This window comes from Aulostomus chinensis, chromosome 5 (genome assembly GCF_037954235.1).
Source record: "Aulostomus chinensis isolate RoL2024-O1b breed Wild chromosome 5, RoL_Achi_v1.0, whole genome shotgun sequence".
NCBI classification, from domain to species: domain Eukaryota; kingdom Metazoa; phylum Chordata; class Actinopteri; order Syngnathiformes; family Aulostomidae; genus Aulostomus; species Aulostomus chinensis.
In genome coordinates, this window is record NC_141324.1 from 3,069,693 (window position 1) to 3,082,768 (window position 13,076).

The window sequence follows — 13,076 nt, forward strand, 5'->3', positions numbered from 1 at the left end:
AGGCCCATCACAGAAGGATGCTGCCAGAACAAAGCCTGGAGGCGGCTGAGCTGACGATGGTCCTGATTGAGGAGGTGTTTTGATCCTCATGAACACCTGCACACCACCGGTGCATCTGAGAGTCCTTCAGACAGTTGATTCATTCATTTGAGCCTGACTGTCAGCTTCTCCCCCCCAGACTGGAAAGCAGAGAAACCACTCTTACTTGCTGGGGTGTACTGTCCTCCTGCACCTCATTCTGAGTTCTTAGAAGAATTCCCTGACTTTCTGTCACAGACTCTCCAGCTGGTCCAGAACACTGCTGCCCCCCTGACTAGAACTGGTAGCAGAGACCAGGTTTTTCCTGGACTGCTTCTCTGCATGGCTCCCTGTCAAATTCAGAACAGAATTTAAAATTCTTCTTCTACCATCAAAGTCTTCAACAACCAGGCTCCTTCATCCCTGACAGAGCTCCTAGTCCCCTATGATCCAGCTAGAACCCTTCACTCCCAGGATGCAGGATTCCTGCTGGTTCCTAGAGTTCTAACAGTAGAATGGAGCCAGAGCCTTCAGCTATAAGGCTCCCCTCCTGTGGAACCGTCTCCCAGTTTCAGTCAAGGACTCAGACCCCCTCTCTGTGTTTAAGAGCAGACTTAAGACCTCCTTGTTGATCAGGCTTATAGTCAGGACTGCTTCGGCTGGCCCTTAGATCTGCTGCTATAGGCTCAGACTGCTGGGATCTCCCATGATGCACTGGGCTTCTCTCTCCTCCTCCTATCCTCATACGTGTTACTAACTCCTCTTCTTCTCCCCTCATCCCAGATCCTGGTGCTGCTGGAGGAGGCTGCAGACCTGAAGAGGCTCCAGCTGCCACCTGTAGCTCCACCTGCTCACGTCCCTGTCTGTCCATCAGTATCTCCTCCTTTCTCTCCCTCTTTATCTCTGTCCCTCTCTTTCCGTCTGTCTCTCTGTCTTCCTCCATTCTCTGTCTTTTTCTCTGTCCCCCTCTCCTTCTCTCTTTCCCCACTGATCCTGGATCTGCTCCACCTTCCTGCTTGGTAAAGGAAGGTTAAAAACAGACCAACAGACCCCAGAGCGGCAGGATCCACAACACCGTCTCCTCTTCCACAGGGCTGTGTGTTGAGCCCCCTCCTGTTCACTCTGCTGACGTACAGGTGAGGACCAGATCCAAGTCAGATTCCTGATGATGTCATCAGGGGGCTTTCCCAGTGTATTTGATCCTAGAATTCTGTCTTTGATCTCAGGACACATCAAAGAAACTGAATTCTGGCGAGTGTGTGAGAGCCTTCCAGGCTGGGCTAGAAAACCCATCTCAACCTTGTGTGCTCCAGAGGAGAAACCCCAAGCCTGTGTTGTAGCAGCAGGTAGAGCCATCAGTCCACCACCATGAAGCCCCACTTTGTCAAGGACCCTGCCGGCTGGCTGTGCTTCAGCATGCTGGTTGGAATCTGGCTGTATAACGCCATGGTCATCCCCAAGCTGGTGCTCCTTCCTCACTAGAAGGAAGCACACCTTCCAGGGGCGGTCCTTGTTGGTGAGTGTCTCTGACTGCTAGCGTTCCACTTTGTCATCACATCAGAAACCTCAGAATGACACGTTGTTTCTTCTTCTGCAGCTTATTTTATTGCATCGGCCCTCTGTGTGGCAGCCCTGGTACGAGCCTCAGATCCTGGCCGTCCACCTGTGGACCCTCATCCCTCCCTCTGGTGAGGACGCAGACAAGATGGCCTCTTAGTTCCTCTCCTCCATGTGTTCCATGCGTACATGTCATTGTTTCATTCATCAGTCTTTCTTTTCAAGGTTCATATGCTTGTGGTTCAGCTCACCAAGTGGCACCGTTAGGAGTCTCTGTCACTGCGTTATTGGAAATGTGGTAAAATGAAGCCTCCTGGACTGGTCAGCAGACCAAAGTCCTCCTTGAATGCTACATGAGTGTGTGACCACGTCAGCTTGAGCCAGAACCACCACAACGCCGCTGATCGCTCTCTCTCTTTGTGCCACAGAGCAACAGCACTGGACGCTGTGCAGGAAATGTGAGGCAATGAGGCCTAAAAGGTCCCACCACTGCAGCGTTTTGGCCACTGGGTACTCAGGATGGACCAGCACTGTCCCTGGTGAGGACACACACACACACACACACACACACGCTGGTCAACAGCGTTCCAAACACAAACGTATCAAAAGCTTCAGATTCAGCAGGTTGGGTCCTGTCAACACAACAAAGGTGGATGATGTCATCTCAAGGGTTCATTGTCCTCCAGGATCAACAACTGTGTAGGAGAGGACAACCACTGGCTCTTCCTGCAGCTCTGCCTCTACGCGCTGGTCCTCAGTCTCCTCACGCTGCTGCTGCTGCTCTTCTGCCACAGCTTCTATTTCCAGCCAGTAGCCACACCAGACCAGGTACATGCAGCAGGAAAGACCTCAGGTCAACAGGTTCTGCTGACCAGATGTGTTCAGAAGCTACCGGCGGCGTTTGAGACGTGAAATGTGCACGTCAGGGTTAGTCTTCCTGATGTTTTCTGTTTTCCAAACCAGGAGACGTTCATGAAGTGGGTCAGCTGAGAGCCTCAGGAGTCCTGAGCGTCCTCGTGTTGGCTGGCATCAGCGTCCTGTCCTGCATCCAGATGTCAGGCATCCTCTCTGAGTCCTGCCTACTCACCTCCAGACTTCTGTTCCCTCTTCAGCTGAACGTTCCTGCTCGTTTGTGTTGTGCGTTTTCCTCCTAAAGAAACAACTTTGTGGTGGCGTTTATTTTGTAAGATGACGTCTCATCTTCCACTGTCCTTTACCCCCAACAGGACACGACCATGATTGAGAGAGCGGCTCAGCTCCCAGGTGACGGTGAGTGTGTTGACCTCTTGAGACCTTTTGGACTGTAGAATTGGTTGAAAGCAGTTTCCAGTGCAGGGCGACAGGGTTCCACTGTGGAACGGTTCTATTTGATCTCTTATTGGGAGTTCCACTGCAGAAACCCACCGTGGAATCCTTCTAAACAGGAGTAACAGAGAGTGAGTCCTGTCACTTCTGGTTTGATATGCTAAGCTAAGCTACCTAGCTGCTAGCTACAGATGACACAGCCTGATAACAAAGCATCTCATTGTCTCCAGTTCTCCTGCCCCACCTTCTCAAGTGAGGATTTCAATGTTTTCCTTCCAGCTCTGTCACGGGAGGTCCTGGCAGTTTGCTCTCTCAGGTTTGTGGAACTCTCTGGAAAGTCCTGTGGCTTGTCCCTGTGACACGGAGACAGACGCTCCAAGCCAGACACCATGACTTCCCCATGGTATAGGAGGGATTACAAAATGAAGAGAAACATTGACCAGTGGTTCGTTCAGGACTTTCTTTATTGGAGTCCAAAATGTCATCAGGGCTCTCCTTTATTTAGCAGAAAACTCCTGTGTGCGACTCTCCAATTTGATATTCTGGGATTTTCTGTGTTGGTGTTGCCTGATCACCAAAATCTCATCAATATTTGGATCATTGCTCCTATGGACGGGAGATTGCTCATCAAGTCATCAACAAAGGCCCCAGCACAGGAAGACCAAGAGTCTCCTGAGGTCCTCTGAGTCCCCAGCCTCAGGAATCCCAAGCTAGCAGCTCCTCAGACTGGAGCCCAGATAAAAGCCTCCCAGAGTTCTAGTAGCAGACACGTCTCTACATCAACGCTCAGAGGAGACGGCGCCAATCAGGCCTTTGGAGTCAAACAGCTGCTAAGAAACCACTGCTAAGGAAGAGCAGCAGGCAGGACATTGGTTTGGACCAAGACATTCAAGGAGGGGACATCAGACCAGAGGACATCTGGGCTTTGGTCTGATGAGTCCACATGGGAGATCTTTGGTTCCACCGCCGTGGCTTTGTGGACACAGAGAAGATTCACAGAGGTCTCTCCATGCAGGGTTCCATGAGCCACATGGAGGCCTCTCCTGTCCTCTCCTCTCTCTCCTCTCCTCTCCTCTCCTCTCCTCTCCTCTCCTCTCCTCTCCTCTCCTCTCCTTTTTACCTGTCAAAGGTTTTCTCAGGAGTTTCTCCTCAGTCCATGTGAGGCTCTAAGACCAGAGGATGTTGTTATGATGCCATGTAAGGCCCTGAAGAAAAACTGCTGGTAAAACAGGCTCCACCAATCAAACTGCTGGTAAAAACAGGCTCCACCAATCAAACTCTCTGTTGAAAACAGGCTCCGCCAATCAAACAGCTGGTGAAAACAGGCTCCACCAATCAAACTCTCTGGTGAAAACAGGCTCCGCCAATCAAACTCTCTGGTGAAAACAGGCTCCGCCAATCAAACTCTCTGGTGAAAACAGGCTCCGCCAATCAAACTCTCTGGTGAAAACAGGCTCCGCCAATCAAACTCTCTGGTGAAAACAGGCTCCGCCAATCAAACTCTCTGGTGAAAACAGGCTCCGCCAATCAAACTGCTGGTGAAAACAGGCTCCACCAATCAAACTGCTGGTGAAAACAGGCTCCGCCAATCAAACTGCTGGTGAAAACAGGCTCCACCAATCAAGCTCTCTGGTGAAAACAGGCTCCACCAATCAAACTGCTGGTGAAAACAGGCTCCGCCAATCAAACTCTCTGGTGAAAACAGGCTCCGCCAATCAAACTGCTGGTAAAACAGGTTCCGCCAATCAAACTGCTGGTGAAAACAGGCTCCGCCAATCACACTCTCTGGTGAAAACAGGCTCCGCCAATCAAACTGCTGGTGAAAACAGGCTCCACCAATCAAGCTCTCTGGTGAAAACAGGCTCCGCCAATCAAACTGCTGGTGAAAACAGGCTCCGCCAATCAAACTGCTGGTGAAAACAGGCTCCGCCAATCAAACTGCTGGTGAAAACTGGCTCCACCAATCAAACTCTCTGGTGAAAACAGGCTCCACCAATCAAACAGCTGGTGAAAACAGGCTCGACCAGTCAAACTGTCTGGTGAAAACAGGCTCCGCCAATCAAACTCTCTGGTGAAAACAGGCTCCACCAATCAAACCGCTGGTGAAAACAGGCTTCGCCAATCAAACTCTCTGGTGAAAACAGGCTCCGCCAATCAAACTGCTGGTGAAAACAGGCTCCGCCAATCAAACTCTCTGGTGAAAACAGGCTCCACCAATCAAACTGCTGGTGAAAACAGGCTCCGCCAATCAAACTGCTGGTAAAACAGGTTCCGCCAATCAAATTCTCTGGTGAAAACAGGCTCCACCAATCAAACTCTCTGGTGAAAACAGGCTCCGCCAATCAAACTCTCTGGTGAAAACAGGCTCCGCCAATCAAACTGCTGGTGAAAACAGGCTCCACCAATCAAACTGCTGGTGAAAACAGGCTCCGCCAATCAAACTCTCTGGTGAAAACAGGCTCCGCCAATCAAACTCTGTGGTGAAAACAGGCTCCGCCAATCAAACTGCTGGTGAAAACAGGCTCCACCAATCAAACTGCTGGTGAAAACAGGCTCCGCCAATCAAACTCTCTGGTGAAAAAAGGCTCCGCCAATCAAACTGCTGGTGAAAACAGGCTCCACCAATCAAACCGCTGGTGAAAACAGGCTCCACCAATCAAACCGCTGGTGAAAACAGGCTCCACCAATCAAACCGCTGGTGAAAACAGGCTCCGCCAATCAAACTCTCTGGTGAAAACAGGCTCCACCAATCAAACTGCCTCAACTCAACAAGGTTTTTGACGGAAGTTCTTTTTCTCTTCCAGCCAAATTCAGACGTGGCCAACCAACTCAGCAGCAGCTGGACAGATGTGTGGAGAGCCTGAGATGGGAACAAACAAACCCAAATAGGAAACGCTGCTGAAGCTATGGACGCCACCCCATAAAGAGGACATGTCCACCAAGAAGGAGCTCATCAAGAGTGTGATGAAGCCCAGGTGGAGGGGCCTCTCCATCAAAGACTTTGACGGAGACAAAGGAAAAGGTAGGCCATGGGATTTTCTTTGGAAGGAGAGAAAATGTCTCCACATCGAGAGCATCTGAACAATTGTGGCTACATTTTACCAGCACCCCGAGCAGCCTGCAATGTTTCATGGCTCCTAACGTTTGACTCCAAGTTTCATCTTCTCTTGTGTACAGGGGTGATGGCAAATGGCAGATTTCTCCAAGGGGAGATGGTGTGTGACACCAGGGCAGAGTCACCCAGCTTCAGAAGGGAGAACCATGCTGGGCTCATGAAGACAGGAGGTGTGTTTGGCCCTGAGCTGAAGCTGACGCTTGAATTTCATGGAGGAGTTCTAATAGCCGTGGTCTGTGCTTTCATGCCTTTATTTGGACACTCAAGAATGGAAAGCTTTTATTTTGAAATGATCCTGAAGTCACTCCACATCCTAGTTTGACTCAGTGGTCTGTGCTGTCTTCAGAACAGGCCCAGAACACCCACTCAACATGTGGAGTGTGTGGATGTGGGACACCAATCAGAGATGTTGATTGTAAAGCTGTCGAAACTGCAGGAGGGAATATCCATTCAAACCTTTATTGCCACGAGAGGCTAGCGGCACACTGGGGAGGCAGAAACAGCACAGGAACAACGCAGTCCATTCACTTCCTCATAGGCTGCTCTCTTGCGCCCTCTACAGGGTCAAACTAGTTCTAGTTCTTCCAAGTTCCCACATCCTTCCCCTTCAGCGAGCTCTATATATTCCCAAAAGGAAACAAAACCAGAACAAACAAGATTTTGGAGGAAGGTGCTGGACCTCCACCGCTCTGGCTGGGCTGCTAGGAGGCTCCGCCCCCGTGAGCAGCCAACGCTTTTGCTGTCCTCTCCTCTTTTTCCTCACACACACGCGCGCACACACACACACACACACACACACACACGCTTGCCCAGCTCCCATCCACACAATCACCATCACAGTCACCTCCTTCCCACACTCAGACATTCTCCTCCTTTGACAATCAACCAGGAGAACTGCTGGACTGTGTGTGTGTTGACCTCTGACCTCCAGGTCAGACACCAGGACAATCAGTGCACTGTGGAATGCTTCTTACGCTGTATTGGTCTGAAGAGCGTCCGTATTGTAAATATTTCCTCATGGCCATGTTTTTCCATCCTGGTAATCTTGTCACTGTCTCATATTTATGGATTCACAATTATAAAGTACGGTGCCACTTGAACTTCTTTGTGTTCAGCCTTGTCCTTCTGCACTCCTTGAGTGAATCCAGTCTTCTGAGCCTCGCCAAATCTCAGTTCCTTTTTCCTCCTACTTTGGGACCTCTTATTGACCCACTGGTGACACATTGGTGCTAAATTCAGTGTCATGTCCCACTGTAACAGAGGGCGCTGTTGTCCACCTTAGTCCCTCCCAAACTGATCATTTCATCCATAGAGCAGCAGGCACCTTAGCAACAACTCTGGACTCTGCTGGCCCCCTAAAGTAGAAAACTATGAACCCAAGGAAACAAGCACCTTGGTACGGTTGTGGAACCTGACAGCTTCAACAAGAAACCCAGAAACTGGAGAGAAGATGGCGCTGCTCCAAACTGGAGGAGTCACATGGAGTCTGGCAAGATGGCCTTAGAACCTAGAAGAAAGCCCCTGGTAGAACCAGAGCAGCCGACTACTCAGCACTAATAGAGTAACTCAAGAACAACCCAGGTTCCTCTTCAGTACTGGAGCCAGACTACTGAACCAAGTAGTCCTGTTTCCCTGGGCAGCAAAGAGTTCATGGACTTCTTTAACGACAAAATTCTCCTGATTAGAGAGAAACTTCTTCTCCTGCTGCCATCAGCTGACAACATGGCCCCTAGAACCCAGAACCTTAGAGGCAGCTGGAGGACCAGACACACACTTGGATAGTTTTTCTCCCATCAGCCTTCATGAGCTCAGTTCAATAATGTCCTCCTCTAAACCTCCACCTGTCTCCTGGACCCCATCCCAACTAAGCTGCTCCAAGACTCTCTCCCCTCGTTAGCCCCTCCCTCTTAGATATGATCAATGTGGCGCTGGTATCTGGTTCCGTCCCTCAGTCCTTTAAAGTAGCAGGAATGAAACCCTCCTCAAAAACAAGCCTGGATCCAGAAGTTCTACCAACTACAGACCAACATCACATCTTCCTTTTCTCTCCAAGGTTCTGGAGAAAGCAGTTGCTAAACAGCTCTGGGACTTCTCCACAGCAACAGCTGATTGGAGGATTCAGTCAGGTTCCAGGTTCATCCTAGCACAGAAACAGAACTAGTCAAAGGTACCAGTGACCTCCTGCTGGTACCAGATGAGGGACTGGTCTCTGTGCTGGTCTGATTTAGATCTCAGTGCAGCTTTGATACCATTGACCACCATATCCTTCTACAGGGACTGGAACCTGTCACTGGTATGAAAGGAACCACACTAAACTGGTTCAAGTCATATTTACTGGGTAATCTCAGTTGGTACCAGTTAATGATGGTTCCTCTGAGACCACTACAGTCAGTTCTGGTGTTCCTCAAGGGTCTGTGCTTGGACCAGTCCTCTTCACCCTGGACCTGCTTCCTCTAGGTCACATGATCAGGAAACTCTCCATTAATGTTCACTGCTATGCAGACGACACTCAGCTGAACTCATCAATGATCCACATGGAACAAACCAGCTGACTGAACTGGAGGCCTGTCTGAAGGACAGGAAACATGGAGGACCATCATTTCCTTTATTAAACTCTGATAAACTGAAGTTCTGGTGCTGGGCCCAAACACCTGAGGACCACCTGATCTGATGAGACAGGTACCCTGGATGGCACCACCCTGGCCCCCAGCACCACTGTAAGGAACCTAGGAGTTCTCTTTGACCAGGACCCTTCAACTCCCACATTCAACAAATCTCCAGGACGCCTTCTTCCATCTACGTAACATCGCTAAGATCAGACACATCCTGGCTCAAGAAGATGCAGAAAAACTAGTCCCTGCTTTTGTCACTTCCAGGCTGGATTACTGCTCCTCCCTCCTACCAGGCTGGACTAATAAGTCCCTAAAGACTCTCCAGCTGGTCCAGAACGCTGCTGCCACGTGTTGACTAGAACTGGTAGCAGAGACCAGGTCTCTCCTGGACCAGAGGAAAAACTGGGGAGTAATTTTCCCAGAGTAATTATTTTAGAGTTATTATTTTCCTCTTCAGTAGTCGTATCTACTCATTTGGAGTCATAAATATCTCCTGTGACCAATAGAGTGAGAGCAATTTTCCAGAAGAATTTCTATTGGAGTAATACAGCAAGGCCCCGCCTACTATGTCCAGGTTTTTGAATTCTAAAGGCGCCATTGTCTCAGCCCGCACTTCTCCGCATCGGCATTACTCGGCACTCGCAGAGTCTGCAGACGGGACCACAATAATACCGTACATTGGACTTCATATTTTTCCTCACTTTGATGGATCAGAAACCAGGTCAGACTATTATTGTTTAACTTAGTAAACAGCAATGTTTGTTACTGATTTGCAACTTTTCAGCTGGCCACAGCTACTTACCCACAGACGTTAGCATGTTTGCTAGCACCAGGAGTACTACTAATTATTAGGAACAGTATTGGCAAGGCTATGTCATGCATATTCATTCGTGTATTTACAAGGGAGGGATGGTTCACATTAAAAATCAATATGTCGGTTTTCACATTCATGTGAATCGTCCAGAATTAACCCTGAAGCTCGTTTCCATCTGCAGCCCCTGAGCAGGCTTTTTGTGGTCATAAAACTATCCATACAAAAACTGACATCGATAAACTATGCAACAAGACAAGTAGACATCGTACAGGAGACGGAACAATTGTTCGACGTTTTAATGGTGGCCGCACTCGCCGAGACACGTGTGTTTGACTCTGAACAGAGTGATTTGGTTTGCTTGTCCTTCATATCTCGTCCGCCGTACATCTACAAAACGCTGAATTTTCGAATCATATAATGTCAAATCATATAGTCAATGCCTGAACTGTTGTGCCCGATGTCGGTGGTTTTCAACAAGTAGTCCGGGGACCCCCAGTTGTCCTTGAGCGAATTCCAGGTGGTCCCCAGCTAAATGGAGAGTTGCTAACCCAAACTGACCCTTCTAGATTCTTTAGCTCTTGACCCTTCTAGATCTTTAACTCTTGAGGTTTTATTGCACAACCAAGAGTCCACTTGTGTTATATTGTATCTCTTTATTTGCCTCAAAGGATGCAAGCTGTCAGGGTGAAGTGTCTCCACAGGCAGAAGTCCATTTGCTATGAAGGGCAACTGACCTTCAATTCATTTTTGGAGTGTGGTGAGTGAAACAAATTGCACATGGAATAGAATTGTCATCTACCAAATAGTGTATTTTGACTGCAGCTCCCATCTATAAATATGTTGTTCCAGGGGCCCTGAGAAAGATTTGAGTTGAAAATGTTTGCTTTAAAAAATTATATTTAGACAAATATTTGCACAAATTTTAATGCTTTTTCAAAAATGGCAGTTGTACGAGCTCACAAAACAGCACTCAGTGGTGCACTACAAGCTTGTATATCTGCTAATATTGATATTCAAACAGTTTTCTGAAAAGAACAACAAAAAAGTCTTATGTTTTTGTATCAGTGGCGCTCAATATTTCATGTCAAGGATCCCCCAAAATTATATGTCTTTGGCCGCAGACCCCCATCTGAATATCTGTTGTTTCAGGGACAGAAGCAAAGATTTGTGTTACAAATGTTGACTGTGAAAGATTTTAGGCACCTTTTCAAGATTCTTGAAAAAATATCAGATCTGCAAGCTCATAGTGCACTACTCGGGGGCAGACTTTGCGCTTGTAGATCTTCTATTTTTCAACAGTTAAAGCATGACGCTATAATGCTTAAAACACCAAGAGGTGTTCCCGCCCAAAATGGGTTAATGGTTAAAGTGGTTTGAATTATAGTGACACAGATGCATGGCCTTTAATAATAATAAAATAAATACATTGCAGTCAGATTCATCAATGTTGTGCAATCTTGTTTTGTCTGCAGTTTCCAAGAAATTTGCAATTCCAATCTTGGATTTAAAAGTCTATGACGATCTGAACACTGAGGTTGATGAGTAGGCGTTTACGTTTCTTGTGAATAAACCACACCTGGGTGTGCTTGAGGTGCGTTTACCTCAAGGCTCACATCCTGAAGGTGTGGCACTTATTACTCGGAGTCATATAATGCACACAGTCCTTGCTAACCTAGAATGTGAAGTATTTTTGCACTTCAAAATGCTCTTTGTTTCAAAACACCCAATGTAATGCAACATGGATCCATCCTCATCGAACATAATCTTTTTCCATTCTACGTGTTGCAAATGATCCCCTCTTGCTGATAGTATCACACCTGGACTGCTAGATTCAGCAAGCCCCTCAAGCCACTCCATTGCCAGCTCCAGAAGCTCCTTTCTCAGCTCCAGTGTGGAAAACGAGGGGGACTCTGATGACGTCATCATTTTGCAGCCAAGTCCTGCCCGAAGTAACAGAGCTGACCAGACTCGTCTCGCTCAGGTGAGCCTTGATGACTGTTTGAAATCGAGATGCTGATTCTGATAAGGGGGAAAAGCCCATGTCCAGTTTTGAAGTAAAGGGGGGATGGTGGCCACTCACTTATTCTCGTGCCTTCATATTGTCATTTTGACTCAGCCCCCTTCGTGTTGCAACCTGAGATTGACAGAATAGTCGTTTACCTTCTCCCACTTCGATGATTGAAAGGATTCTGAAGGAGAAACCTGGAGGGGAGAGGATCATGAATGAGCATGCTCAGACAAAAAGTCTGACAGATTCTCGGAGACGTGACATGGTGAAGATACTGGTGGCACACATGGCCAGTGAACATGGGTATGACGGCATGATGAACATGAGCACCCAATGTACACTTTTTGTTTTAATTGGTGCAGACCAAGAGCCTTTTTTTGCAGAAGGCATCAGGAAACAATACTTTTGTTTGTATCTTGTGTGTGTGTGTGTGTGTGTGTGTACCCTGTAGGGCAAGTCCTTCAAGGCGTGTCAAAGAGGAATGTGCAATGGGCATCACTGCCTTGTTCCCTTATCTGGCAGACCCCCAGGGCAATTTGGGCCATGTAAGTAGATAAAACAAGTCTGTAATTGCTCAAAATAGGACTGTTGAGTGCATTGTAAACAACATATTATTGAACATTTCTGGATGCTGAGCTTTCTCCTAGTTCAGCACTGCAGATGTCAGAGCCTTTGACTCCTAGTTCAGCACTGCAGATGTCAGAGCCTTTGACTCCTAGTTCAGCACTGCAGATGTCAGAGCCTTTGACTCCTAGTTCAGCACTGCAGATGTCAGAGCCTTTGACTCCTAGTTCAGCACTGCAGATGTCAGAGCCTTTGACTCCTAGTTCAGCACTGCAGATGTCAGAGCCTTTGACTCCTAGTTCAGCACTGCAGATGTCAGAGCCTTTGACTCCTAGTTCAGCACTGCAGATGTCAGAGCCTTTGACTCCTAGTTCAGCACTGCAGATGTCAGAGCCTTTGACTCCTAGTTCAGCACTGCAGATGTCAGAGCCTTTGACTCCTAGTTCAGCACTGCAGATGTCAGAGCCTTTGACTCCTAGTTCAGCACTGCAGATGTCATAGCCTTTGACTCCTAGTTCAGCACTGCAGATGTCAGAGCCTTTGACTCCTAGTTCAGCACTGCAGATGTCAGAGCCTTTGACTCCTAGTTCAGCACTGCAGATGTCAGAGCCTTTGACTCCTAGTTCAGCACTGCAGATGTCAGAGCCTTTGACTCCTAGTTCAGCACTGCAGATGTCAGAGCCTTTGACTCCTAGTTCAGCACTGCAGATGTCAGAGCCTTTGACTCCTAGTTCAGCACTGCAGATGTCAGAGCCTTTGACTCCTAGTTCAGCACTGCAGATGTCAGAGCCTTTGACTCCTAGTTCAGCACTGCAGATGTCATAGCCTTTGACTCCTAGTTCAGCACTGCAGATGTCAGAGCCTTTGACTCCTAGTTCAGCACTGCAGATGTCAGACCCTTTGACCTTGATTTTAGCAGTTCTTCAAGAAGGGTGCGTGTTTTTTCATTTTAAGGAGAAAATAAAAGAAGAAAAAGTTATTATGTGAACAGTGCAAAGAATGCTTTTTTTCTCCAGTGGTGACAAATAAGACTGGGGCTCTGCTGTGATTTAAGTAATTTCATTTATAAACAATATAAACCCA

General features: G+C 48.0%; 1 long non-coding RNA gene and 1 pseudogene across 1 annotated transcript; both read left to right on the forward strand.

The window, feature by feature from the left end:
* The first annotated feature begins 1,247 nt into the window (after positions 1-1,247).
* Positions 1,248-5,774, forward strand: LOC147260907 (palmitoyltransferase ZDHHC21-like; annotated as a pseudogene).
* Positions 5,775-9,602: 3,828 nt separating this feature from the next.
* Positions 9,603-12,141, forward strand: LOC147260908 (uncharacterized). Its single transcript, XR_015116034.1, has 4 exons — positions 9,603-10,178; positions 11,231-11,402; positions 11,607-11,732; positions 11,881-12,141. It is a non-coding gene; the product is annotated as an uncharacterized LOC147260908 (long non-coding RNA).
* Positions 12,142-13,076: the final 935 nt, after the last annotated feature.